At 49.5% G+C, this 25,942-nt stretch overlaps 2 pseudogenes; both read left to right on the top strand.

Moving 5' to 3' along the window:
- The first annotated feature begins 11,233 nt into the window (after positions 1-11,233).
- LOC144942575 (trace amine-associated receptor 365 pseudogene) lies at positions 11,234-12,307 on the top strand (annotated as a pseudogene).
- A 9,979-nt stretch (positions 12,308-22,286) lies between these two features.
- LOC144942576 (trace amine-associated receptor 365 pseudogene) lies at positions 22,287-23,359 on the top strand (annotated as a pseudogene).
- Positions 23,360-25,942: the final 2,583 nt, after the last annotated feature.

Genomic DNA, 25,942 nt, shown 5'->3' on the forward strand with positions numbered 1-25,942 from the left:
GAACGGTGCAGCGGTCCATGGCGCCGTCGATCCCACATTCCTCAACAGATCATTCTCCGGGAGTGGGTTCCTGCAGCCAGCCCGTCCTCACGACCCGGATCCAAAACTGCCGGAGGAAGAGAAGGGCCAGAATTGGACGAGGAGCGATGTCTCTTCCATGGCAAATGGTGTACAGATGGCGGGTCATGTGGTAACGTAATTGCAGTAACTTTCAGGTTGAACATAACCCTATGGGAGTGGGTTCCGGTGGCCGGACCGTCCCTGTGCACATGTCCCTTCAATGACGAGTGACGTGCTAGCTGCAGGTCCCACGGCCCGGACTCAGCCGGCGGACCGTTCAGCTTGTTCTGGTGCATCAGTTGTCGCGATCCTGTGGGTGGAAGAGGACAATACTCCTGACGCACATCCGCTTGGAGCGGTGTGACCAACTCGTCGGACGCATCCAACACAGGCCATTTTGGGATGGGAGATGACGCATTGAGATGCGGTGGTACAAATTTTTTGAGACCTGATGGGTGTACGAACCAACGACGTCGCCCGACTTGAATGTGCATGCACTGGGGTCGTCCAACATCTGCAACCTCAACCAGACATTGCCACAGACGATGTAGTTTTGGTGATGTGCTCACTGTCACCTGAGGGAAATGAAACCATGCCCTGTCTCCTACCTGCCATGAGTCACATGGAGGTTGTGTGCCTTGCAGCCATTCGTTGGCCACCTGCCGCTGGGCCGAGTTGTTTATGGCCACCTCTCGAGCCTCCCTTAACCAGTCGAGGGTCACTTGCATGGGAACTGGCAAAGTGGGTGTCTTGCCTGGTGGACACACGCCCAATTGTACCAACGTAGGGGTTTCGGGTTCCCTACCATACATTAAATAAAAGGGCGAAAACCACCGTCGATGTGTGTGGGGCCAGCGTATAGGTGGCAAGGACGTTCAGGATGTGCAAGTCCCAATCAGACTGAGCCGCGTTCACCTGCTGATACAACATGGATGTCAAGGTCCGGTGCAATCGCTCAACCATTCCGTCCATTTATGGGTGGTAGGGGGAAGTCCGAATCTTTTTAGTGCCCAGGGAGTCACACACCTCCTTCAGTAGCTTAGAGGAAAACATTTTACCCTGGTCAGTGAGCAAATTTTCCGGGGCACCATTGTCAAGCACGTACCCCTGCAGAAAGGCCTCAGTTATGGACGCCGCCGATTGGTCAGCCAAAGGCCACGCCATTGGCCATCGGGTGAGATACTCAACTCCAACTAGCAAATATTTGTGACCTTTCTGGGTAACGGGAAATGGTCCCAAAATGTCCAATGCCACCAATTTGTTCACACGAGACACCGTTATGGATTGCAGCGGCACCCTGTGTGGTTGTGTTGGTGACTTCTGACGTGCACACTCTGGACAAGCCTTAATAAACAAATACACATTGTTGTCCTTTTCTGGCCAATAAAATTCCATCCTTAAGGTCGAGAGTGTTTTCTTGACACCCAAATGTATATATTTTTCGTGAACCGCGTGCGTAAGTCTGCCTCATAGACTCGTGGGTACCACTAGACAAAACCGTTGAAGCTCTACATCCCATCGTAGGAGGAGCCTTTCCCTGAGCTGCAGAACAGGGCGCCATGCAGCATTCAGTTGTTGGGAGGTCCCGGCGCCTCAATTTCAGCAGGGAGGCATCCTCAACCTGGAGCTGTCCCCACTCGCTGTGGTTCAGCCCTAATATGCGGTCGGCTGATGCTTGCGCATCGCTGACCGGGACCAAGTCAACTGCAGCGACCATTTCGGGCGATTTCTGCAGCGGCGGTCCACATCGAGCTGATACCATCACGCACCTACATGAGCTGGGCAGTGGCAGCCAGGACAGTGCATCCGCATTTACATGGCGCGTCCCCTTCCTTTACTGCACAGTAAAGGAGAATCCCTGGTGGATTTTAATCCATCGGGCCATTTGGCCAGAAGGTTGGTCCACACACAGGGAGAATTGGAGTGCTGCGTGGTTGATATGGACAAGGACGTCCCTGCCGTATAAGTAAAATACCACTGCTCTGCGGGAGACAAAACGCGGCTGCCGTATGCTATGACTCGTTCTACTCTGTCGATGACCTGGGGCAAGATAGCGCCTATGCCCGTATCACTGGCGTCAGTGTCCAGAATAAAGGGTTTGAGAAATCTGATTAATGAGCAGTGGCGCACCGGCTAGAGCGTCACAAAGCGTTACAAAGGAATAATTTTTCACATTGTCCCAATTAATTACTCGGTCCATTGGCTGTTAGGGAATGGAGCGGTTTGGCAATTGTCGCACTATCCTTTACAAACCTGCGATAGTACGAGGCTAATCCCACAAAGCTGCGGACCTCCATCACCGATTTGGGGGTCGGCCACGTGCACACGCAGGCCGTTTTATCCGGGTCGGTAGCGACCCCTGACACTCTAACGATATGGCCCAAATACTTGACCGAAGTTTTCAACAAATAGCATTTTTGTGGCTTAAATTTGAAGTTTGCATCGCGCACATGAGAGAATACAGAGCGCAGCCGCTGCAAGTGCTCGTTGAAAGTGCGACCGAAGACAATTATGTCATCAACATAAGCAAGGCACGATTCCCATTGCAAACCAGATAGAACCAATATCATGAGGCACTGAAAGGTGGCCAGCGGGGAGTGATGTCCCATCGGGAGACTATTAAAATGAAACAACCCGTGGTGTTCCTAACGCCATTTTAGGATTAGATTCTGCGTCCAACGTCAGTTGCCAAAATCCTGACAACAAATCGAGGGTTGAAAAGAAGTGTGCACCAAAGAGAGCATCCAAGGAATCGTCCATACGAGGAAGCTGGTATGCATCTGCTACGGAAATTTTGTTCAGTTTTCGGAAGTCAACGCAAAATCGAAAGGAGCCATTACGTTTTTTTACCAATACAATAGGCGCCCCCCAAGGGCTGGTGGAGGGAGAGACAATATCTGCAGCCAACATCTCCTCCACATCTTCTTGGTTCTTTCGGTAAAGTCACGTAGAAGGGAAGTAATAAAATAATAAAAATAAAACATAATAAAACAATTCTCACGACGTTTCGGCCACAACGCAAGCAGCCATCCTCAGGCGAAGAATGAAACACCCCAAGCTTGGAGCGTATATTTAAGCTGGGTTAGAGGGGGGGGGAGGTGGGAAGAAGAGCGCCTAAACAAAATAATTTGCATATCAAGAGGAATTCAGCATATGGAAAATGCGTAGGAGGTGGGCGGGGGGGGTTCCAAATCAATACTATGCCCGTGCATTATGCAGGATTAGCAGCATCAAAGGGGGGGGGGGAAGGGGGGGAGCATTAACAAAGGAAAGGAATGTTAATAGTATGTAGCTGTAGTTACTAAACAACCACGTAAAAAACTACAGTATAAACTGCATGACAAACTAAAGTATAAACTACATAGCATCATCAGTAAACTTACTATACTCTACAATAAGCTGAGTTACTAACAGTAAGTAATACATGAAAAATTCTACGTTGTAAAAAAATTATATAATATGCTTCCATCTAAACTTTATTCTCTTACATCACACGCGTCTATACCGTACTATATACTTCCATAGGCAAAACCAACATTAAATTACATACTGTATTGCTATAAACCACCCTATACCTTATACATTTTTAATATAACACTATGTATTATTCTACCCACCCTAATGTGTATCAAAATGGTTTATTACGTCCTTCCAGTGATTGCTAAGCCAGAATCCATCTTCTCGGTTAAAATTGTCTCTGTGTTTGTAAATGTGGATCGCCTCATGTACGAATCTCTCATGATAGCCAGATGGCTTGCAGAGAACCTCTGTCTTGGAGAAGTCAATGTCATGTGAGCCCACTGAGTTGTAACAGTGATCTGCCACGGCTGAGGTGTTTGTCCTACAGTGTTTCAGGTCAGCTTTATGTTCACGGATGCGGTCCGAGACATGTCGTTTGGTTTCCCCAATGTAACTGCTACCACAGAGGCAACTTAGTTTGTAGACACCAGGGTACTGTATGTCTGGAACCACATCTTTTACAGACGGTACCAGATCACGGATTTTATGTACTGTGTTGAATCGGACCTGGATCTTGTGTTTAATCAGGATTTTGGAGATCTTTTTTGTGACCCCAGCAATGTAGGGTAAGGTGATGGTCTTGAAAGGCTCCTCAACAGGATCTTTCTTGGTGGTTGGAGTGATGGCTTTGCGGATTGTGTAGTCGGAGTAACCATTAGCCTTAAGAGCTTGGCGTACGTGTTTGAGTTCACTGGAAATGTGTTCATGGTCGGAGATGCATTGGGCTCTATGATATAGAGTCTTGATGAGAGAATTCTTCTGGGATGGATGGTGGTGGGAATCCGGTTTTAGATAAGCATCCGTGTGGGTGGCTTTCCTGTAGACAGAGTGGCTCATTGAACCATCAGGTCTCCTTTTGATTAGGACATCCAAAAAGGGGTAGCTTGCCATCATTTTCGACTTCCATGGTGAATCTGATGGCTGGGTGTATGGAATTGATATGGTCGAGAAATTGGTCTAGAGCAGGCCGGCCATGTGGCCAGATGACAAAAGTGTCGTCTACGTACCTCTTCCATAAGGTCGGGCGTAGAGTCGCAGTCTGGATGGCGTCCGTCTCAAATTTCTCCATGAAGATGTTGGCTACAACCGGAGATAAGGGGGAGCCCATTGGGGTGCCCTCAATTTGCTTGTAGAAGGTTCCATTCCAGGTGAAGTATGTATTGGTTAAGCAGTGTCTCACCAGGGGGGGTACCCCAGCATTCAGTCCTTGATGAACCAAGTCTTCAATGATTGCGATGGTGTCAGGCACAGGCACCTTGGTGAACAAGGAAACCACATCAAAACTGACAAGCAGGTCGTCTGGGGACAGGGCAATCCCCTTGATTGTTGATACCAGGTCAGTAGAGTTTAGTACTGCAGAGGTGGTTTTTCCAGTGAAAGGCCGTAGGATTTCGGACAAAAAACGAGCCAGTTTGTAAGTCGGGGAGTTGATAGTAGTTAACCGAGAAGATGGATTCTGGCTTAGCAATCACTGGAAGGACGTAATAAACCATTTTGATACACATTAGGGTGGGTAGAATAATACATAGTGTTATATTAAAAATGTATAAGGTATAGGGTGGTTTATAGCAATACAGTATGTAATTTAATGTTGGTTTTGCCTATGGAAGTATATAGTACGGTATAGACGCGTGTGATGTAAGAGAATAAAGTTTAGATGGAAGCATATTATATAATTTTTTTACAACGTAGAATTTTTCATGTATTACTTACTGTTAGTAACTCAGCTTATTGTAGAGTATAGTAAGTTTACTGATGATGCTATGTAGTTTATACTTTAGTTTGTCATGCAGTTTATACTGTAGTTTTTTACGTGGTTGTTTAGTAACTACAGCTACATACTATTAACATTCCTTTCCTTTGTTAATGCTCCCCCCCTTCCCCCCCCCCTTTGATGCTGCTAATCCTGCATAATGCACGGGCATAGTATTGATTTGGAACCCCCCCCGCCCACCTCCTACGCATTTTCCATATGCTGAATTCCTCTTGATATGCAAATTATTTTGTTTAGGCGCTCTTCTTCCCACCTCCCCCCCCCTCTAACCCAGCTTAAATATACGCTCCAAGCTTGGGGTGTTTCATTCTTCGCCTGAGGATGGCTGCTTGCGTTGTGGCCGAAACGTCGTGAGAATTGTTTTATTATGTTTTATTTTTATTATTTTATTACTTCCCTTCTACGTGACTTTACCGAAAGAACCAAGAAGATGAATCCCTGCAGTCACGAAAGCTTTAAATCGAAATCTCCTCCACAGTCTGACGAATACATTCCTTTTCATGGGGGCTCATTCTGTGAGAATTTAATTGAATGGGAGGCGAGTTCCCCGGTCTTAAAAGGTGCTTGCTCACAGCTTTTGCTGCAACATTCTATTAAATGTTATACCGGAGGTCTTTGGCTTTTTGTATGTGTGTGCGTGCACGTTTGTATTTGTTTGAATGTGCGCGTGTATGTGTGCCTGAGTGCAGTGGTTAGCGAGCTGCGATGTCAAAAGCCGAGTTCTATTCCCATTCACGGCAACACCAGTGACAATAAATATAAACCGGTTCTGAGCCTCCCTTAGGTTGACTGAGCCCAAATGGTACCTGGCACAATGTGTAAACATCGCCACTGGGGATGTTTACACATTGGTGCTGGCTACCAACCCCTATGTGTACCGTGCTGGTCTTCATATCGTGGTTGCTAACATCACATTCCCCAACATTTTATTAACGGCCATACAGGGGAGTACACCGTGAAGCCGTGGTGGGGAGTTGTTAACTCCCTTGCCTGGTATGCAGAATGGTCGTGGGTTCGGTGACGCCTGTATATTTGGAGTTTGCACGTTCTCCCCATGGTAGCATGGGATTTTTACCGGGTCTTCCGGTTTTTCCCTCCACATTTAGATTCAAAACATCACGCGCTTAGAATATTTAACTGCGACACATTTGAACGTGTTAAGCCACTGCGTTGATCTATTAGGTCGCTTCTGAAAATAGTTATTCATCTCCGGTCTGCTATAACTTTCCTCCTAACCGCGTGATTCTCATGTTAGCTTAAATCAACTGAAACTATTTCAACTTAAAACGTTTAAAAAATGTTTTGTTAAAACTATTTGTTTCATCTTACCAGTTCTCGATTCTTGGACGTGGGCTGCAGGGTGGAATTAAGGGGGTTAGGGGACTGGTGAAACACCCTAGAGAGATACCCATTGGCGGCATGGAATGGGGGGGGGTATAAGGGTTTGGCGAAATAAAGCAGTGGGGGAGGTGGGGTGCTTGAAAGATTAAAGTTCCCTTAGTACAGGGGTCGGCAATCTTCGGCTCCGGAGCCGCATGCGGCTTTTTTTTTATTGCTGCATGTGGCTCTTTAAGGACTGCTTCGTCATGTTCTTCGCATTGCACTGTGGCTCTTGAAATATATATGATTTTTTTTGACCGAATTCGAAAAAAATGTCTCTTCTTGCGATTTTGGTTGCCAACCGCTGCTTTAGCAGGACACCTCGTGGTGTGGACTCACGTTCATCGCCATGCCCTTTACTTTGTCCAGTAGGAAAGGAGTCTCAGGACACGTTGTTGAAGAGGGTCCTCGTGACATTGGGATGTGTGGCCACAGACAGTGAGATTTGGTGTCATGCGTGATGAAACTAGAGAGCCTGGAGTGAACCGCCACGAATTCGTCGAGGGGGGTTACACGAAACACTGCACCATCCCATACCCCAACGCCTACAACACCTGGCAAAGCGACGGAGGTCACCTGTCAAAGTACAGTACTATCCAGGCCCCCAACCTGTGCAGCTTGTGTAATCCGACGAAGATCGGGTGCATTTGTCAAAAAATTATCAGTCTTGAGACTCACCGACTCACCGAGTCTCAAGACGCTTTGGAGGGTACTGCGAAGTTTTCGCAGTGATGGGGAGAGGGGGAGGGGGTGAAGTTGCTGCTGCTATGTGTCATCCCAGTTGCGTGATTTGCCCATGATTTTTCAGGTCCGAGATGTTTGTCATGACGATCTCATTGTACCGGGTGTCGAGTTATTTGATAAAATTGCTTGCGCATCACGAATAAAAATAACTCCACTCTTCATGAAATCCCTCACGTTCACAGCACAGGCGCAGTGGAGTGAGATCCTGAGATCCATTAATTTTAATTGGCTTGACCCTACGGGGGAAGCCGGCAATGGAACGTAGTGGGGGGGAGGTAAAATGATCTATATAAGCACGGTACAAGGTGGAAATGCGGGGGAGAAAGAGAGGTGAGCGAGTGGGCCTGGGAGAGCAGGGGCTACCGAGGTGACAGGTAAAATCCCACACCAGACACACAGACAAATAGACAACAGTTTAACACGTAGGCTTTCGCGACCAATATCATCCATAATATAGATTTTGTGGGTTTGATCGCGTAAGTTTGAATGTAAATATAAATGTGTCTTAAAACCGCCACCACCAGAAATTTGCACTTTGTAAATGTTGCTGGTTTGCTCTCCAACACACCGGTGTGCTGTACTCGTAATGAATTGGCATGTTCTGTTTACTTGACAAACCTTACTCGTTGTCTATGTCGGGTTGTGGCGAGTTTAACGACTCATTTATACAAACCAAAAACCTATAGTATAATATCGTTTTTTGTTGCCAGTCAACATTATTGACAGACAACAGCCCAACTGCCACCGCTCTCACTCCACTCATCCTGGCGAGAGCGACCGAGATAGGTAACGACGGTGTGAGCCAATCTTCTTGAGTTAATCGGGGCACTGTGGCTGTCTCTTGCCCCCCCGTCTGGACATTCAACTCGGACAATTGCTGAGCTGAGTTACAACCCACGAGGTCCGTGTTTGGGGTTGTCACTATTGTTCTGTCGGCGTTCCGGTCAAGGAACCAAACGCATCCCATTCCAACCCTCTGTGTTTTGAGACAATGGCCCGAAGGGTACAAGAAACTCCAGAGCAACCACCTCTTGAGATCCCTTCAGGTCACTTGGGCCACACAGCAGAGAGGGCAGCACTCTTCCTATCTCACTCAGCGTCATGAGCGCAACGTCTATTGCCTGACGCTCAAAGCGATATTTGCATTCTCAAGGCAGTAATTTAGCCAAATTAAGTGGCTGTTTTTTGTGTGACCGGGCTAATAACATTCACTCACCGCGCTTGAGAAACTGGTTTAATCACAAACTCAGTATATGTATATGTGAATCTATGGGTTTCTATACGAGTCTATAAATGGCTATATGAGTATGTGGGCCTCTGTGTGAGTTTATGGGTTTCTATACGAGTCTACATATATCTACGTGAGTCTATGGGTCTGTGTGAGTCACTCGTGACGGGGCTGAGATCATCGACTCACGACGCCTGAGAACCCGGTTTAATCACAGGCGACTGCCTGAAACCTGGATTCGAACCCATGTTCTGTGAGCCACGCGGACACCTCCTCGCCATCACGTTTCCAGTCCATCCAACAAGGTGCACGTTGTCGTCTGAGGGTTGTCTCCAAGAAACTTAGGAACTCGTGATATAAAATCCATCTATTCGTCAATTAAGATTCATTCATACGCCCATGATATGACGCCGCGGTGGCGAGATGTTAACTACCTCGCCTGGTATGCAGGAGTCCGTGGGTTTGATCTCGACCCTGTCGCTTGTAAATTTGGAGTATGCATGTTCTCCCCGTGGTCACGTGGATTTTTCTCCGGGTCCTCCGGTTTTTTCCTCAACATCTAGAAACATGCGTTTAGAGTATTTCGAGGCTATACATTCCCACGTGCAAAAGATTGAAGGGAATGGGTTGAGGATCATTCGGACAAAGACTGAGTATATTGTGGCAAATTTCAGTGGAAAATGAGGATTGCAAATTGGAAGTGACCAGTTAATGAAGACGATCGAGTTTTAGTACCTGGGTCCAACGATGTGTTCTGATCGATCACTAGAAGGAGAGATGAGAAGAAGAACAAGGGCTGGATGGCTTAAATGACGAGAGATAACTGGTGTGGTGTGCGATAATAGGGTTCCAGTTTGGTTTAAGGGAAAAGTGTACAAGATGGTGGTGATGCCCTTCCTGTTTTATGGGGCCGAGTTCTGAGGCTCACGAAAAAGGGAGGACTATGCTATTGCAGTCACAGAGATGAGGATGTTGTGGTGGATGTTGGGCTTAACAAGGAAGGACAGGGTGAGAAATTAAGAAGTGAGAGGAAGACTCAATGTGGCATAAATTGCAGAGAAGATGAGAGAGAACATGCTGGTGTGGTTCGGCCATGTGGAGAGACAACAGGAAAATGATGTGGATCAGGAGGTGCAAGTGATGCAAGTGGAAGGAAAGAGATCAAGAGGAAGGCAGACGAAGAGGTGGCGGAGCGATGTGATGCGATCTAACACGGTGGCCCGAGGAGCGGAAAGAGAGATGGCGCAGGACAGGGCACCATGGAGAAGGTTGGCAAGGACAGCGGACCCATCATAAGTGGGACAAACGATAGGATGAAGAATAAGACATTCCCACATGATGATAAACCACTTCGTTGAGCCATCATTTGTGGCGAGGCCGCTTCTGAAAAGAGTTATATATCTCAGCGGGCCTTGCCTGGTAAACTTAAAAATTGTGATGATTTTTTTTTTAGCGCACACACATTCAACGTGAAATGACACATTCCGCACGCGTGCTTACGAGCCCATGCCTCTCTCTTCACCGCAGCTCGTCATGACAGAGCGCGCGGATCGCACGCTCACGGCACAAGATCCAATACGAGAGCGTGTGGACAAAGCAACACTGCGGCTCTGTGCACATTTAGGGTTAGTTCATCGGCCTATTGGCTTACCTGACCGATATTATTAGAATGAATGAAAGTAAAAAAATAATTCCACGTAAACCGAGGATAGCTCCGAGATAGCAGACAAACCCGCGCTCAAAGATTCAAGTCAACATGATCACCTTCATCAACATCATCATCACCGTCCTCGATCCATCCACTGCTATGGACCGTGCAGTATTCCACTGTAGTCTGTGTTCCTTCAACGGAGGAGGAACAGCAAAACTACGCGAACGATTTCTCGCTGTCTCTCCTGGAGCCCTCTCGTCGTGGCGAAGAGCAGCCAAGATCTGCACGTTGGTGTTGAGCTGCTAATCTCAATGCTACTGCTGTCATTGTCATCGTCATCATCTGCAAGGAGAAGAGTAGAATCCACTGCTGGACGAAGGCCGTGCTTGTCGTGAATTGAGCCGAACCTTTTTTTAAATAGAAATTGTTTGGTTAGAAAGCCGCGGATCTTCACGAGTGGACGGGTCCTGGTATGTATTCGTTCGGCAGCCGATGCACGGTGCTCGGTTATTTGCTAAAGCTATATATTATGCATTTCTGTGTTACCACGCTATATGATGATGTACCAATGAACCATATGATAACATCTGTTTAACTTAACTGGACTTTTGTGCTCTAGTTAGATGCAAGCTACGCGACTGCTGGCAAGAGTGACCCAGCTGCCGACGGTGCATCCTGTCGCTGTGCATTTAAAGGCCCCCGTCATCAGCACAGACCGGCGTCTACGTCACCTAGTTGAAGGGCGATAAACTCGGCGCTCGCAAAGTCTTGTCCGGACGTTTCGGGGAGTCTCTGCGCCGCAACTGGACATTTTGGTGACGGTGCTCTGGCTCAGCCTCTGCGTCCAACCAAACCCGGGCGACAAACAAACTCCACCATGGCCGAGAACTCCAACAGCAGTAGCAGCAGCAGCAACAGTGGCGCCGAGGGCTCGTCGGAGTGCGTGGTCTCCTACTACGGACTCAACTGCACCAAGATGAACTTCTCTAAGAGCGAGAGCACCCTGATCGTGGGCATCATGAGCTTCTTCATCGCCGTCACCATCCTGAGCAACCTGCTCATCATCAGCGCCGTCGCCTTCTTCCGGCAGCTGCAGACGCGAGCCAACGCGCTCGCCCTGTCGCTGGCCTTTTCCGACCTCCTCGTCGGGGTGGTAATCATGCCCCTCGCCATGGTCAAGTCGGTCTACAAATGCTGGTTCTACGCGCGGTGGCTCTGCAACGTGCAGTTCTTCTGGGACTACTGGTTCACGACCGCGTCGGTGCTGCACCTGAGCTGCATCGCCTACGACCGCTACGTGGCCATCTGCGACCCCCTGCGCTACCAGCAGCGGGTGACGCGACGCACCCTGACGTTCATGCTCCTCTTCTGCTGGATCGCCTCGGCCCTGCTGTCCACGCCGATCCTGCTCAGCATGAGCCCCACGCTGTCCAAGGGACGGATCGAGACGGTCGGCTGCCCCGACGACTGCCGTTTCCTCATCAGCGTGGGCATCCTCTTCGCCATCGGCATGTGGCCCTACTTCACGTCCGTGCTACTCATCGTGCTCATGTACGGCCGCATCTATCGAGTGGCGCGCGGCCAGGCACGCAAGATCGCTGCGATGGACCGCGCCTCGTCGGGCCTCGGTGGCGGGGAGGAGGCCGGCAGGGCCGCGGCGAGTCGCTGGGCCAGCATGAAACGGGAGCACAACGCGACCAAGACGCTGGGTGCTATCATCGCCGCCTTCATCATCTCTTGGCTGCCGTTCTACATCATCGCCGTGATATTCACGATGGACGAGAGCGTCCTCCTGGCATACAAAGTGGCCGTGTGGATCGGCTACATGAACTCGGCCATCAATCCCATCCTGTACGCCACCTTCAACAAGCAGTTCCGGCACGCGTTCAAGGAAATTCTGAGCCTCAATGTGTTTTTGTCTCCGGCGGACAGGAACAAGGAGATGCAATGAGGACGTTGGAGAGATGGAGCTGTGCTGATTACCGACGAGGTTTTTTAAATTTTATTTTTCTGGAATGATGCTCAACGTTTCACTCCGCGTGCTGGCAGCTTCTTCACACTAACCCAGTTCCTTAAAGGAGCTCACGGCACCGAGCTCTGCGACGTGCTTTCGAGTTGTACCGCACGCCATTCGTGCACGGTGTTCGACGTTTCGCTCTGTGTGCCGGCAGATTCAAGATCTTGAAGAAGTGGGGGGTTGAGTCTGCATAACAGCTGTTACAGGCTGCGGAGCTACCTGGAGGAAAGCTGACAGCGGTTGAGATATATCCATTATTTTACCGAATACTTTTGCACATCCACGTCTCCCCACTGACCAGCGTCGTGAAGTATGGTCAAATAACCTCCGCAACCCATCGCGGGGTCGAGAAGCAAGCCATCCAACAACAGTGGATTGGCAAGTGTTCCTGGTCGAGCTCCCAGTCCGTGGACCGAAGCGTCGGACATCGCGTCGGAGAGATACGCAGCACGGAGACAAATAAATATCTACGCAGTCCATTCATTCCACACTTGAATCACCTGGTGGTAGTGATGGTGACGATGCTGCGTTGGCAGTGGTGCATACGCACAGACAACAACAATAACAACTTGCACACGTGAAAAGTACAGTATATAAAAGTGAAATTCCAGTCAATTGTGCTTATTCAGGGGGCGTTGTGCTGTATAAAAAGGGTGATTGCCCGAAACGTCGTAAATTATATATGTATTGTTTCAAGGTCACACACACCGCGTTATTGTTGCACATGTTGGGTCTTCTTGTGAACACTTTAATGGATCTGAACCCTCTCCTCGTCTGCACTCACACCCCCCCACCCCAGCTTGAAAGAGGGAGGGGAGCGGGATAATATTTTTTCGGAGCTCAGCCCCGGATAGCTCTGTATGAAATGAAGCCCCCGTTGCGAGCGACGTAGAATGTACATGTACGTTGAAATTCTTTCGCAACTTACGTAGCCAACCGTGCTAATCGGAGGTGCGGGGGAACACAAACACCGTTCTAAGGAAATACATTTTCAATCTAGATTCAAAAGTGCTTAGCTCCGAATCAAAAGCCAAATGCATTCCGTTGTTGGCGTCGCTGTAGGGACGTAGATGCGAGGTGTATTCATGATTGTACACCGGCAGAGATCCTCGGCTGCGATTCGATTCAAGAATCGATTATTATATCAACAACAACAAAAAAACATTATGTTGAATCTAGCGGCCTCTAGTGGCCGTAGAAGTCGCGTCAGTACGTTACGTACCACACCTCATAAATACAAAAGTGTGCATTCGTTACATTATCCAACGCGCGCATCGCGAGCCTCTGCATGCATTTGAAAGCCGCTTTGGTCTCTCCACTGCTGTAAGTACAATACATCAGTGGTATAGGAGAACAATGAAACAATAACATCGGAGTACATCAGAATGATAACATAGGAGTACAACACATTAGTGGTATAGGAGCACAATAAAACAACATAGGAGTATAATACATCAGTGGTATAGAAGAACAATAAACAATAACAAAGGAGTACAATACAACAATAGTTTAGGAGTTTATATATTTACGCGATCTAACCCAAAAAAAAGCTGTAGTATTGATACTGGCGGAGCAAGTGGGGGGGTGGGGTGGCACGTGCCCCCCCCCTAATGATCCGATCGAAATCCCTAATATCGATCGGCATTTTGCTACCCCCACTGCCACTGTGTAGCATATTATTACGTACCAGGGACTCTATGAGATGATAGGACAATAGTCTGAGTCCATAATTGGCAAGAAGTAACGACAAAGCAGTTATAAGTGACTAACAATTGTGCGCATTTGCGTATACAGTACACGACCTCCCTGAAGGCAAACACCTTCAGCGAGCGCGCTGCCGATCACACACGGTTCGAATTCGACCCTCGATCGATAGCTGTGCGTCGAATAAAAAGCAAGGGACAAGTCCTTACTTACTAACAACTCCTCTATCATTTTTCATTGCTGGAGGGGTTGCCCCCCCTACCTGAAAATCCTGGCTCCGCCATTGATTACGGATGATATTGGTAGCGAAAGCCTACGTGTTCAACAGTTTAGGAGTTTCGATTTAAAGCTTTCGTGACTGCAGGGATTCATCTTCTTGGTTATTTCGGTAAAGTCACGTAGAAGCGAAATAATAAAATAATAAAAATAAAACATAATAAAATACAATTAACACGACGTTTTCAGACGCTGTCTTTCCGACAGACCTGTTCTTCACCTGAGGACGGCTGCTTGCGTTGTGGCCGAAACCTCGTGAGAATTGTATTTTATTATGTTTTATTGTTATTATTTTATTATTTCCCTTCTACATGACTTTACCGAAAGAACCAAGAAGATGAGTTTAGGAGTTGTTTGTTCCACAGAGTTTATAACACATGCATATATTCACAATTAATTATTTTACTTTTAGGATTACGAATACGACGAACGGAGTTGGCACACAAAAAAATGTGCGCCGCCAAAACCTTCCACCACCAAACACGCCCAAACCAAACGCAATGGCCACGTGCACACGCGTGATGTGACGATGCTACATAGCTCAGTGGGCCTTACCTGGTAAAATAAAAGAACAATTGTTTCGTTTAGTTCAGCTCACTCGCCCGCCAAGTTGAGCGCGACATCTCTCGCGATGCGTTGCTCAGCACTTCGTGAGGCATCTCCAGACTCTCTGGGCTCTCGCCCTGAGACTCGTGGCTGAGTCTGCATGCGACACCGTTGCCAGTAACCTCGCGTGTCGCAGGGCGTTCTTTAACCATTTTAAGAAAGAGGGGGGGAGCACTATCGCCGATAAGGCTTCATCAGTATCAGGGCCGCCACACATTTGAAGCAATTGCTGGGTTTTACAGCAGCACGATGATGATGGGGGTGTTTTCACTTTTGTGAATTGTCAGAGGCCGCGCCAAAGGCCACCAGGTACCGCTTGTGGCCCTCGGGCCTTGCAACGAAGAAGACTGGCGTAGCGGATAACTGCGCGCCGACACCTGGGGAGTAACCTCGGCTCTGCGAGGGTTGCCGATGTTGTGCTGCTACTGCTGCTGCTCTGTGTAGCTTCCTCTCTCCGATGCGCTTTCGAAAGTCGTTCTGCGCGAGGCTTGCTTCTCACAAGGTCCGACGTTTCTTTAAGTTTCTGCAGAAGCACCCGGGCACGTGCAGCGAAACGTCGGGACACCACGCACAAACAAACACGCCGTACGACCCATCTTTGTGGTGCAAAACACTGTGATGTATAATTATATTAATGTCTATGTATATATACGCACACATATCGTGAGAAGAAGCAGTGCCACAAGCAGGGGGAACTACACGTGAATGCGTTGTCTTGAGTGGTTTGTTATAAAGCGAGTGGCAAACGCGGTCCTTGTAGTCGTGTCTTTTCAAAAACGTTACACTCGTCTTGAATAATCTCCCCATGGCCTTGCAGCACCCTATGTCGCCTTTCTCATCTCCTTCCATGTCCCCTCTGCTCCTCTTCATTCTCAATATTCTCTCTGTCTCTCTCCGTGTCTCCTTCTCCCTGTGCCCAATCTCGTTTTGGTCCTTCCTCCTCCTCGCACCCCTAAAATTAACTAAGACTTAAAACTGCCTGTAAAATCAACACTGCCCATAGACTCAAAATTACTCATAGACTCACCACTGCCCATAGACTCAACACTGCCCATAGACTCAACACTGCTTCTGTACATTAAACAGTCCTCCTCCGTCGTCTTCTGTCGTCGCTCTCTCAAAGTCTCACCTCTTCTCCATTGCCCAATCTCTTCCTCTTCCCTCCCCTCACCCCTCCACTCCTTCCCGTCCCTCCCCTGCCTTTTCGTGACCCCTGCGTGCCCTCTGCTACGGACACTCATTCCTCGACCCTTGCACTGCTCTCGCCATCGAAATAACTCTATTCCTGTAACCGCTTTATAAACCATATTATAGGGCGCCTTGAACTAAGGCGCTCTATGAATGTAAAATTAGATGAAATAAAAAATAATGGTGTATCTCACGAGACCTGAACAAGGGATAAGTACACGGGACTCTTAATGTCTCGGCAAGATTGACACAATCTTTATTTGAAGCTTTCGTGACTGCAGGAATCCATACTCTTTGGTTCTTTCGGTAAAGTCACGTAAGTATAAAACAAAATAAATCACGACGTTTCGGGCGCAACACAAGGTGGGAAAGCATGGCCTGCCTCAGCAGCAGACCATGCTTCCCCAGACTGTTTTAAAACAGTCTGAGGCAGGCCATGCTTTCCCACCTGATGATGGACGCTTGTGTTGCGCCCGAAACGTCGTAATTTATTTAATTTGATACCTAAGTGACTTTACCGAAAAATTTACACATTTCCCCGGAAAGCATCCACCTCGGTAAGAGATCACCTCTGGGGGGGGGGGGTTGGGACAGATCCTCCTGGCAATCCTGCAGAACATTCCACTCACAGTGGCACCAAAAGTGCCCTCCACCGTGGTGTATGTTGAACTTCTTTCGCATCGCACATTGTCACAGAGTGCCCCCTTGACTGGACTCGACGGTGGACTCACGTGGACTCACGTGGACTCACGTGGACTCAGGTCCCTTCCCAGACGCCCTCATAATCAATGTTAGCAATAGCAGAATCAGCAGCCTAAAAATCATAATCATCACTATGAGCAACTTACGCAGTGGTTAGCGAGCTGCGATGTCAAAAGCCGAGTTCTATTCCCATTCACGGCCAACACCAGTGACGATGAATAAAAACCGGTTCTGAGCCTCCCTTAGGTTGACTGAGCCCAAATAGTACCTGGCACAATGTGTAAACATCGCCACTGGGGATGTTTACACATTGGTGCTGGCTACCAACCCCTTCGTGTACCGTGCTGGTCTTCATATCGTGGTTGCTAACAGCACATTCCCCAACATTTTATTAACGGCCATACAGGGGAGTGCACCGTGAAGCCGTGGTGGGGAGTTGTTAACTCCCTTGCCTGGTATGCAGAATGGTCGTGGGTTCGGTGACGCCTGTATATTTAGAGTTTGCATGTTCTCCCCATGGAAGCATAGGATTTTCACCGGGTCTTCCGGTTTTTCCCTCCATATTTAGATTCAAAACGTCACGCGCTTAGAATATTTAACTGCGACACATTTGAGCGTTGATCTATTAGGTCGCTTCTGAAAAATAGTTATTCATCTCCGGTCTACAATAACTTTCCTCCTAACCGCGTGATTCTCCTGTTAGCTTAAATCAACTGAAACTATTTCAATTTAAAACTTTTAAATAATATTTTGTTTAAACTATTTGTTTCATCTTACCAGTTCTCGATTCTTGGACGTGGGCTGCAGGGTGGAATGAAGGGGGTTAGGGGACTGGTGAAACACCCTAGAGAGATACCCATTGGCGGCATGGAATGGGGGGGGGTATAAGGGTTTGGCAGAAATAAAGCGGTGGGGGAGGTGGGGGGCTTGCAAGAATAAAGTTCCCTGAGTACAGGGGTCGGCAATCTTCGGCTCCGGAGCCGCATGCGGCTTTTTTTTTATTGCTGCATGTGGCTCTATAAGGACTGCTTCGTCATGTTCTTCGCATTGCACTGTGGCTCTTCAAATATTGATGATATTTTTTGACCAAATTCGAAAAAAATGTCTCTTCTTGCTATTTGGTTGCCAACCGCTGCTTTAGCAGGACGCCTCGTGGTGTGGATTCACGTTCATCGCCATGCCCTTTACTTTGTCCTGTAGGAAGGGAGTCTCAGGACACGTTGTTGAAGAGGGTCCTCGTGACATTGGGATGTGTGGCCACAGACAGTGAGATCTTGGTGTCATGCGTGATGAAACTGGAGAGCCTGGAGCGAACCGCCACGAATTCGTCGAGGGGGGTTACACGGAGCCCTGCACCATCCCATAACCCCACGCCTACAACACCTGGCAAAGCGACGGAGGTCACCTGTCAAAGTACAGTACTATCCAGGCCCCCGACCTGCTCAGCTTGTGTAATCCGACGAAGATTGGGTGCATTTGTCAAAAAATCATCAGTCTTGAGACTCACCGACTCACCGAGTCTCAAGGCGCTTTGGAGGGTACTGCGAAGTTTTCGCAGTGATGGGGAGAGGGGGAGGGGGTGATGTTGCTGCTGCTATGTGTCATCCCATTTGCGTGAATTGCCCATGATTTTTCAGGTCCGAGATGTTTGTCATGACGATCTCATTGTACCGGGTGTCGAGTTATTTGATAAAATTGCTTGCGCATCACGAATAAAAATAACTCCACTCTTCATGAAATCCCTCACGTTCACAGCACAGGCGCAGCAGAGTGAGATCCTGAGATCCATTAATTTTAATTGGCTTGACCCTACGGGGGAAGCCGGCAATGGAACGTGGCGGGGGGGGGGGTAAAATGATCTTCTTAAGCACGCCACAAGGTGGTGACGTGGGGGAGAAAGAGAGGTGAGCGAGTGTGCGTGGGAGAGCAGGGGCTACCGAGGTGACAGGTAAAATCCCACACGCAGACACACAGACAAATAGACAACAGTTTAACACGTAGGCTTTCGCGACTAATTTCATCCATAATATAGGTTTGTGGGTTTGATCGCGTAAATATGAATGTAAATATAAATGTGTCGTTAAAAACCGCCACCACCAGAAATTTGCACATTGTAAATGTTGCTGGTTTGCTCTCCAACACACCGGTGTGCTGTACTCGTAACGAATTGACATGTTCTGTTTACTTGACAAACCTTACTAGTTGTCTATGTCGGGTTGTGGCGGGTTTAACGACTCATTTATACAAACCAAAAACCTATAGTATAATATAGTTTTTTGTTGCCAGACAACATTATTGACAGACAACAGCCCAACTGCCACCGCTCTCACTCCACTCATCCTGGCGAGAGCGACCGAGATAGGTAACGACGGTGTGAGCCAATCTTCTTGAGTTAATCGGGGCACTGTGGCTGTGTCTTGCCCCCCGTCTGGACATTCAACTCGGACAATTGCTGAGCTGAGTTACAACCCACGAGGTCCGTGTTTGGGGTTGTCACTATTGTTCTGTCGGCGTTCCGGTCAAGGAACCAAACGCATCCCATTCCAACCCTCTGTGTTTTGAGACAATGGCCCGAAGGGTACAAGAAACTCCAGAGCAACCACCTCTTGAGATCCCTTCAGGTCACTTGGGCTACACAGCAGAGAGGGCAGCACTCTTCCTATCTCACTCAGCGTCATGAGCGCAACGTCTATTGCCTGACGCTCAAAGCGATATTTGCATTCTCAAGGCAGTAATTTAGCCAAATTAAGTGGCTGTTTTTTGTGTGACCGGGCTAATAACATTCACTCACTGCGCTTGAGAAACTGGTTTAATCACAAACTCAGTATATGTATATGTGAATCTATGGGTTTCTATACGAGTCTATAAATGGCTATATGAGTATGTGGGCCTCTGTGTGAGTCTATGGGTTTCTATACGAGTCTACATATATCTACTATGGGTCTGTGTGAGTCATTCGTGACGGGGCTGAGACCATCGACTCACGACGCTTGAGAACCCGGTTTAATCACAGGCGACTGCCTGAAACCTGGATTCGAACCCATGTTCTGTGAGCCACGCGGACATCTCCTCGTCATCACGTTTCCAGTCCATCCAACAAGGTGCACGTTGTCGTCTGAGGGTTGTCTCCAAGAAACTTAGGAACTCGTGATATAAAATCCATCTATTCGTCAATTAAGATTCATTCATAAGCCCATGATATGACGCCGCGGTGGCGAGATGTTAACTACCTCGCCTGGAATGCAGGAGTCCGTGGGTTTGATCTCGACCCTGTCGCTTGTAAATTTGGAGTATGCATGTTCTCCCCGTGGTCACGTGGATTTTTCTCCGGGTCCTCCGGTTTTTTCCTCAACATCTAGAAACATGCGTTTAGAGTATTTCGAGGCTATACATTCCCACGTGCAAAATATTGAAGGGAATGGGTTGAGGATCATTCGGACAAAGACTGAGTATATTGTGGCAAATTTCAGTGGAAAATGAGGATTGCAAATTGGAAGTGACCAGTTAATGAAGACGATCGAGTTTTAGTACCTGGGTCCAACGATGTGTTCTGATCGATCACTAGAAGGAGAGATGAGGAGAAGAAGAACAAGGGCTGGATGGCTTAAATGACGAGAGATAACTGGTGTGGTGTGCGATAATAGGGTTCCAGTTTGGTTTAAGGGAAAAGTGTACAAGACGGTGGTGATGCCGGTCCTGTTTTATGGGGCCGAGTTCTGAGGCTCACGAAAAAGGGAGGACTATGCTATTGCAGTCACAGAGATGAGGATGTTGTGGTGGATGTTGGGCTTAACAAGGAAGGACAGGGTGAGAAATTAAGAAGTGAGAGGAATACTCAATGTGGCATAAATTGTAGAGAAGATGAGAGAGAACATGCTGGTGTGGTTCGGCCATGTGGAGAGACAACAGGAAAATGATGTGGATCAGAAGGTGCAAGTGATGCAAGTGGAAGGAAAGAGATCAAGAGGAAGGCAGACGAAGAGGTGGCGGAGCGATGTGATGCGATCTAACACGGTGGCCCGAGGAGCGGAAAGAGAGATGGCGCAGGACAGGGCACCATGGAGAAGGTTGGCAAGGACAGCGGACCCATCATAAGTGGGACAAACGATAGGATGAAGAATAAGACATTCCCACATGATGATAAGCCACTTCGTTGAGCCATCATTTGTGGCGAGGCCGCTTCTGAAAAGAGTTATATATCTCAGCGGGCCTTACCTGGTAAACTTAAAAATTGTGATTTTTTTTTAGCGCACACACATTCAACGTGAAATGACACATTCCGCACGCGTGCTTACGAGCCCATGCATCTCTCTTCACCGCAGCTCGTCATGACAGAGCGCGCGGATCGCACGCTCACGGCACAAGATCCAATACGAGAGCGTGTGGACAAAGCAACACTGCGGCTCTGTGCACATATAGGGTTAGTTCATCGGCCTATTGGCTTACCTGACCGATATTATTAGAGCGTTGAGTTCTGCGTGTGAGATCCGAATCTGGGCACGCGAAATCGACACTTCAATCATTGAAATGCTTGCCTGCCGGCGGACAACATTGTGACTGAATGAGTGAATTACCGAAATGAATGAAAGTAAAAAAATAATTCCACGTAAACCGAGGATAGCTCCGAGATAGCAGACGAACCCGCGCTCAAAGATTCAAGTCAACATCATCACCTTCATCAACATCATCATCACCGTCCTCGATCCATCCACTGCTATGGACCGTGCAGTATTCCACTGTAGTCTGTGTTCCTTCAACGGAGGAGGAACAGCAAATCTACGCGAACGATTTCTCGCTGTCTCTCCTGGAGCCCTCTCGTCGTGGCGAAGAGCAGCCAAGATCTGCACGTTGGTGTTGAGCTCCTAATCTCAATGCTGCTGCTGTCATTGTCATCGTCATCATCTGCAAGGAGAAGAGTAGAATCCACTGCTGGACGAAGGCCGTGCTTGTCGTGAATTGAGCCGAACCTTTTTTTAAATAGAAATTGTTTGGTTAGAAAGCCGCGGATCTTCACGAGTGGACGGGTCCTGGTATGTATTCGTTCGGCAGCCGATGCACGGTGCTCGGTTATTTGCTAAAGCTATATATCATGCATTTCTGTGTTACCACGCTAAATGATGATGTACCAATGAACCATATGATAACATCTCTTTAACTTAACTGGACTTTTCCGCTCTAGTTAGATGCAAGCTACGCGACTGCTGGCAAGAGTGACCCAGCTGCCGACGGTGCATCCTGTCGCTGTGCATTTAAAGGCCCCCGTCATCAGCACAGACCGGCGTCTACGTCACCTAGTTGAAGGGCGATAAACTCGGCGCTCGCAAAGTCTTGTCCGGACGTTTCGGGGAGTCTCTGCGCCGCAACTGGACATTTTGGTGACGGTGCTCTGGCTCAGCCTCTGCGTCCAACCAAACCCGGGCGACACACAAACTCCACCATGGCCGAGAACTCCAACAGCAGTAGCAGCAGCAGCAACAGCGGCGCCGAGGGCTCGTCGGAGTGCGTGGTCTCCTACTACGGACTCAACTTCACCAAGATGAACTTCTCTAAGAGCGAGAGCACCCTGATCGTGGGCACCATGAGCTTCTTCATCGCCGTCACCATCCTGAGCAACCTGCTCATCATCAGCGCCGTCGCCTTCTTCCGGCAGATGCAGACGCGAGCCAACGCGCTCGCCCTGTCGCTGGCCTTTTCCAACTCCTCGTCGTTGTGGTAATCATGCCCCTCGCCATGGTCAAGTCGGTCTACAAATGCTGGTTCTACGCGCGGTGGCTCTGCAACGTGCAGTTCTTCTGGGACTACTGGTTCACGACCGCGTCGGTGCTGCACCTGAGCTGCATCGCCTACGACCGCTACGTGGCCATCTGCGACCCCCTGCGCTACCAGCAGCGGGTGACGCGACGCACCCTGACGTTCATGCTCCTCTTCTGCTGGATCGCCTCGGCCCTGCTGTCCACGCCGATCCTGCTCAGCATGAGCCCCACGCTGTCCAAGGGACGGATCGAGACGGTCGGCTGCCCCGACGACTGCCGTTTCCTCATCAGCGTGGGCATCCTCTTCGCCATCTGCATGTGGCCCTACTTCACGTCCGTGCTACTCATCGTGCTCATGTACGGCCGCATCTATCGAGTGGCGCGCGGCCAGGCACGCAAGATCGCTGCGATGGACCGCGCCTCGTCGGTCCTCGGTGGCGGGGAGGAGGCCGGCAGTGCCGCGGCGAGTCGCTGGGCCAGCATGAAACGGGAGCACAACGCGACCAAGACGCTGGGTGCTATCATCGCCGCCTTCATCATCTCTTGGCTGCCGTTCTACATCATCGCCGTGATATTCACGATGGACGAGAGCGTCCTCCTGGCCTACAAAGTGGCCGTGTGGATCGGCTACATGAACTCGGCCATCAATCCCATCCTGTACGCCACCTTCAACAAGCAGTTCCGGCACGCGTTCAAGGAAATTCTGAGCCTCAATGTGTTTTTGTCTCCGGCGGACAGGAACAAGGATATGCAATGAGGACGTTGGAGAGATGGAGCTGTGCTGATTTCCGACGAGGTTTTTTAAATTTTATTTTTCTGGAATGATGTTCAACGTTTCACTCCGCGTGCTGGCAGCTTCTTCACACTAACCCAGTTCCTTAAAGGAGCTCACGGCACCGAGCTCTGCGACGTGCTTTCGAGTTGTACCGCACGCCATTCGTGCACGGTGTTCGACGTTTCGCTCTGTGTGCCGGCAGATTCAAGATCTTGAAGAAGTGGGGGGTTGAGTCTGCATAACAGCTGTTACAGGCTGCGGGGCTACCTAGAGGAAAGCTGACAGCGGTTGAGATATATCCATTATTTTACCGAATACTTTTGCACATCCACGTCTCCCCACTGACCAGCGTCGTGAAGTATGGTCAAATAACCTCCGCAACCCATCGCGGGGTCGAGAAGCAAGCCATCCAACAACAGTGGATTGGCAAGTGTTCCTGGTCGAGCTCCCAGTCCGTGGACCGAAGCGTCGGACATCGCGTCGGAGAGATACGCAGCACGGAGACAAATAAATATCTACGCAGTCCATTGATTCCACACTTGAATCACCTGGTGGTAGTGATGGTGACGATGCTGCGTTGGCAGTGGTGCATACGCACAGACAACAACAATAACAACTTGCACACGTGAAAAGTACAGTATATAAAAGTGAAATTCCAGTCAATTGTGCTTATTCAGGGGGCGTTGTGCTGTATAAAAAGGGTGATTGCCCGAAACGTCGTAAATTATATATGTATTGTTTCAAGGTCACACACACCGCGTTATTGTTGCACATGTTGGGTCTTCTTGTGAACACTTTAATGGATCTGAACCCTCTCCTCGTCTGCACTCACACCCCCCCACCCCAGCTTGAAAGAGGGAGGGGAGCGGGATAATATTTTTTCGGAGCTCAGCCCCGGATAGCTCTGTATGAAATGAAGCCCCCGTTGCGAGCGACGTAGAATGTACATGTACGTTGAAATTCTTTCGCAACTTACGTAGCCAACCGTGCTAATTGGAGGTGCGGGGGAACACAAACACCGTTCTAAGGAAATACATTTTCAATCTAGATTCAAAAGTGCTTAGCTCCGAATCAAAAGCCAAACGCATTTCGTTGTTGGCGTCGCTGTAGGGACGTAGATGCGAGGTGTATTCATGATTGTACACCGGCAGAGATCCTCGGCTGCGATTCGATTCAAGAATCGATTATTATATCAACAACAAAAAAAAACATTATGTTGAATCTAGCGGCCTCTAGTGGCCGTAGATGTCGCGTCAGTACGTTACGTACCACACCTCATAAATACAAAAGTGTGCATTCGTTACTTACATTATCCAACGCGTGCATCGCGAGCCTCTGCATGCATTTGAAAGCCGCTTTGGTCTCTCCACTGCTGTAAGGAATAAGAGTACAATACATCAGTGGTGTAATGCGAGCAAGGACAGGGTGGTTGCCGGCCTCCTCGCCACTCACACGTGCCGGGGTAGTGAGAGTGTGTGGGAGGGGCCATTGCTCACCTCGCTCCAATGGGAGCGGGGTTGACGGGGGGGGGGCGGAGGCAGAGGCAGGGCGGAAGGTGGAGTTGGGTCACGTGGGAGAGAGGGATATAAGGAGAGAGCCGGAAGGAGAAGGGGGGAGGAGAGAGTGAACCAAGGAGGGATCCACGCAGGAGGGTGGAAGGAGCCGTGGCGTGATTTCCACATGGTCGGGGAGTGATAGGCACCCACGGAAAGGCAGAGTGCGTGGGGTGCGGCCAGAGAGGGGAGCGTGCGGGATCGCACAGACGGAGAGAGAGACAGGGGAGTGTGTGCGGAGTACCCGAAGGGCGGTGTGGCCGGGCCTGATGAGGGAGAGCACACGGAAGGGTGCCAGGTGACGGCGTGGCGAGAGCCACAGGGGAGAGTGCGCGGGGCGCACGGACGCACGGAAGGCGAGGCCGGAGCGAGGACCAGCGGGTGCGTGGAAGAACCCAATAAAGGACACGGAGAACAACGAAGTGTGAAGGAGTCCTTTATTACACTGGTGTCAGAAGTGAACCAAGATGTCCAAGCATCTTAAAAAGAAGATCGTACCTGCACCATCCTCGGACGACGAAGACGAGAGTCCAACAACAGCGGCGTTCCCGACGACAGAAGGAGGAGGCGAGGTGCTGACAGGCGACACGCTGGGGGTGCAAGAGGTCGTAGGAGCGGCGGGGCCGTCTGCTGCAGCGGGCGCCGAGGAGGGCTGGCGACAAGTCACGGCTGAACTGGAGTTGCTGCGGGCCACGCTCACACAACTGTGCGCCCTGGTGACGGCGACGACGAGGCCGGATCGACCGAGTGGGGAGCCGTCCGCCATTGGGGCCCGTGCGACGCTTCCCGCCTTCTCCGCCACTCAGCAAGACGCCGCCATCTTGGGCGGGGCCGTGGACGAAGCGCGGGAAGCCGCCATCTTGGGCGGGGCCGTGGACGAAGCGCGGGAAGCCGCCATCTTGTCACCGCGGGAAGCCGCCATCTTGTCACCGCGGGAGGCCGCCATCTTGTCACCGCATGCAGCTGCCGTCTTGTCAACGCAGGAAGATGCTATCGTCTCGTCACCGTGTCG

This window comes from Lampetra fluviatilis, chromosome 27, assembly GCF_964198595.1.
Source record: "Lampetra fluviatilis chromosome 27, kcLamFluv1.1, whole genome shotgun sequence".
Lineage (NCBI taxonomy): Eukaryota > Metazoa > Chordata > Hyperoartia > Petromyzontiformes > Petromyzontidae > Lampetra > Lampetra fluviatilis.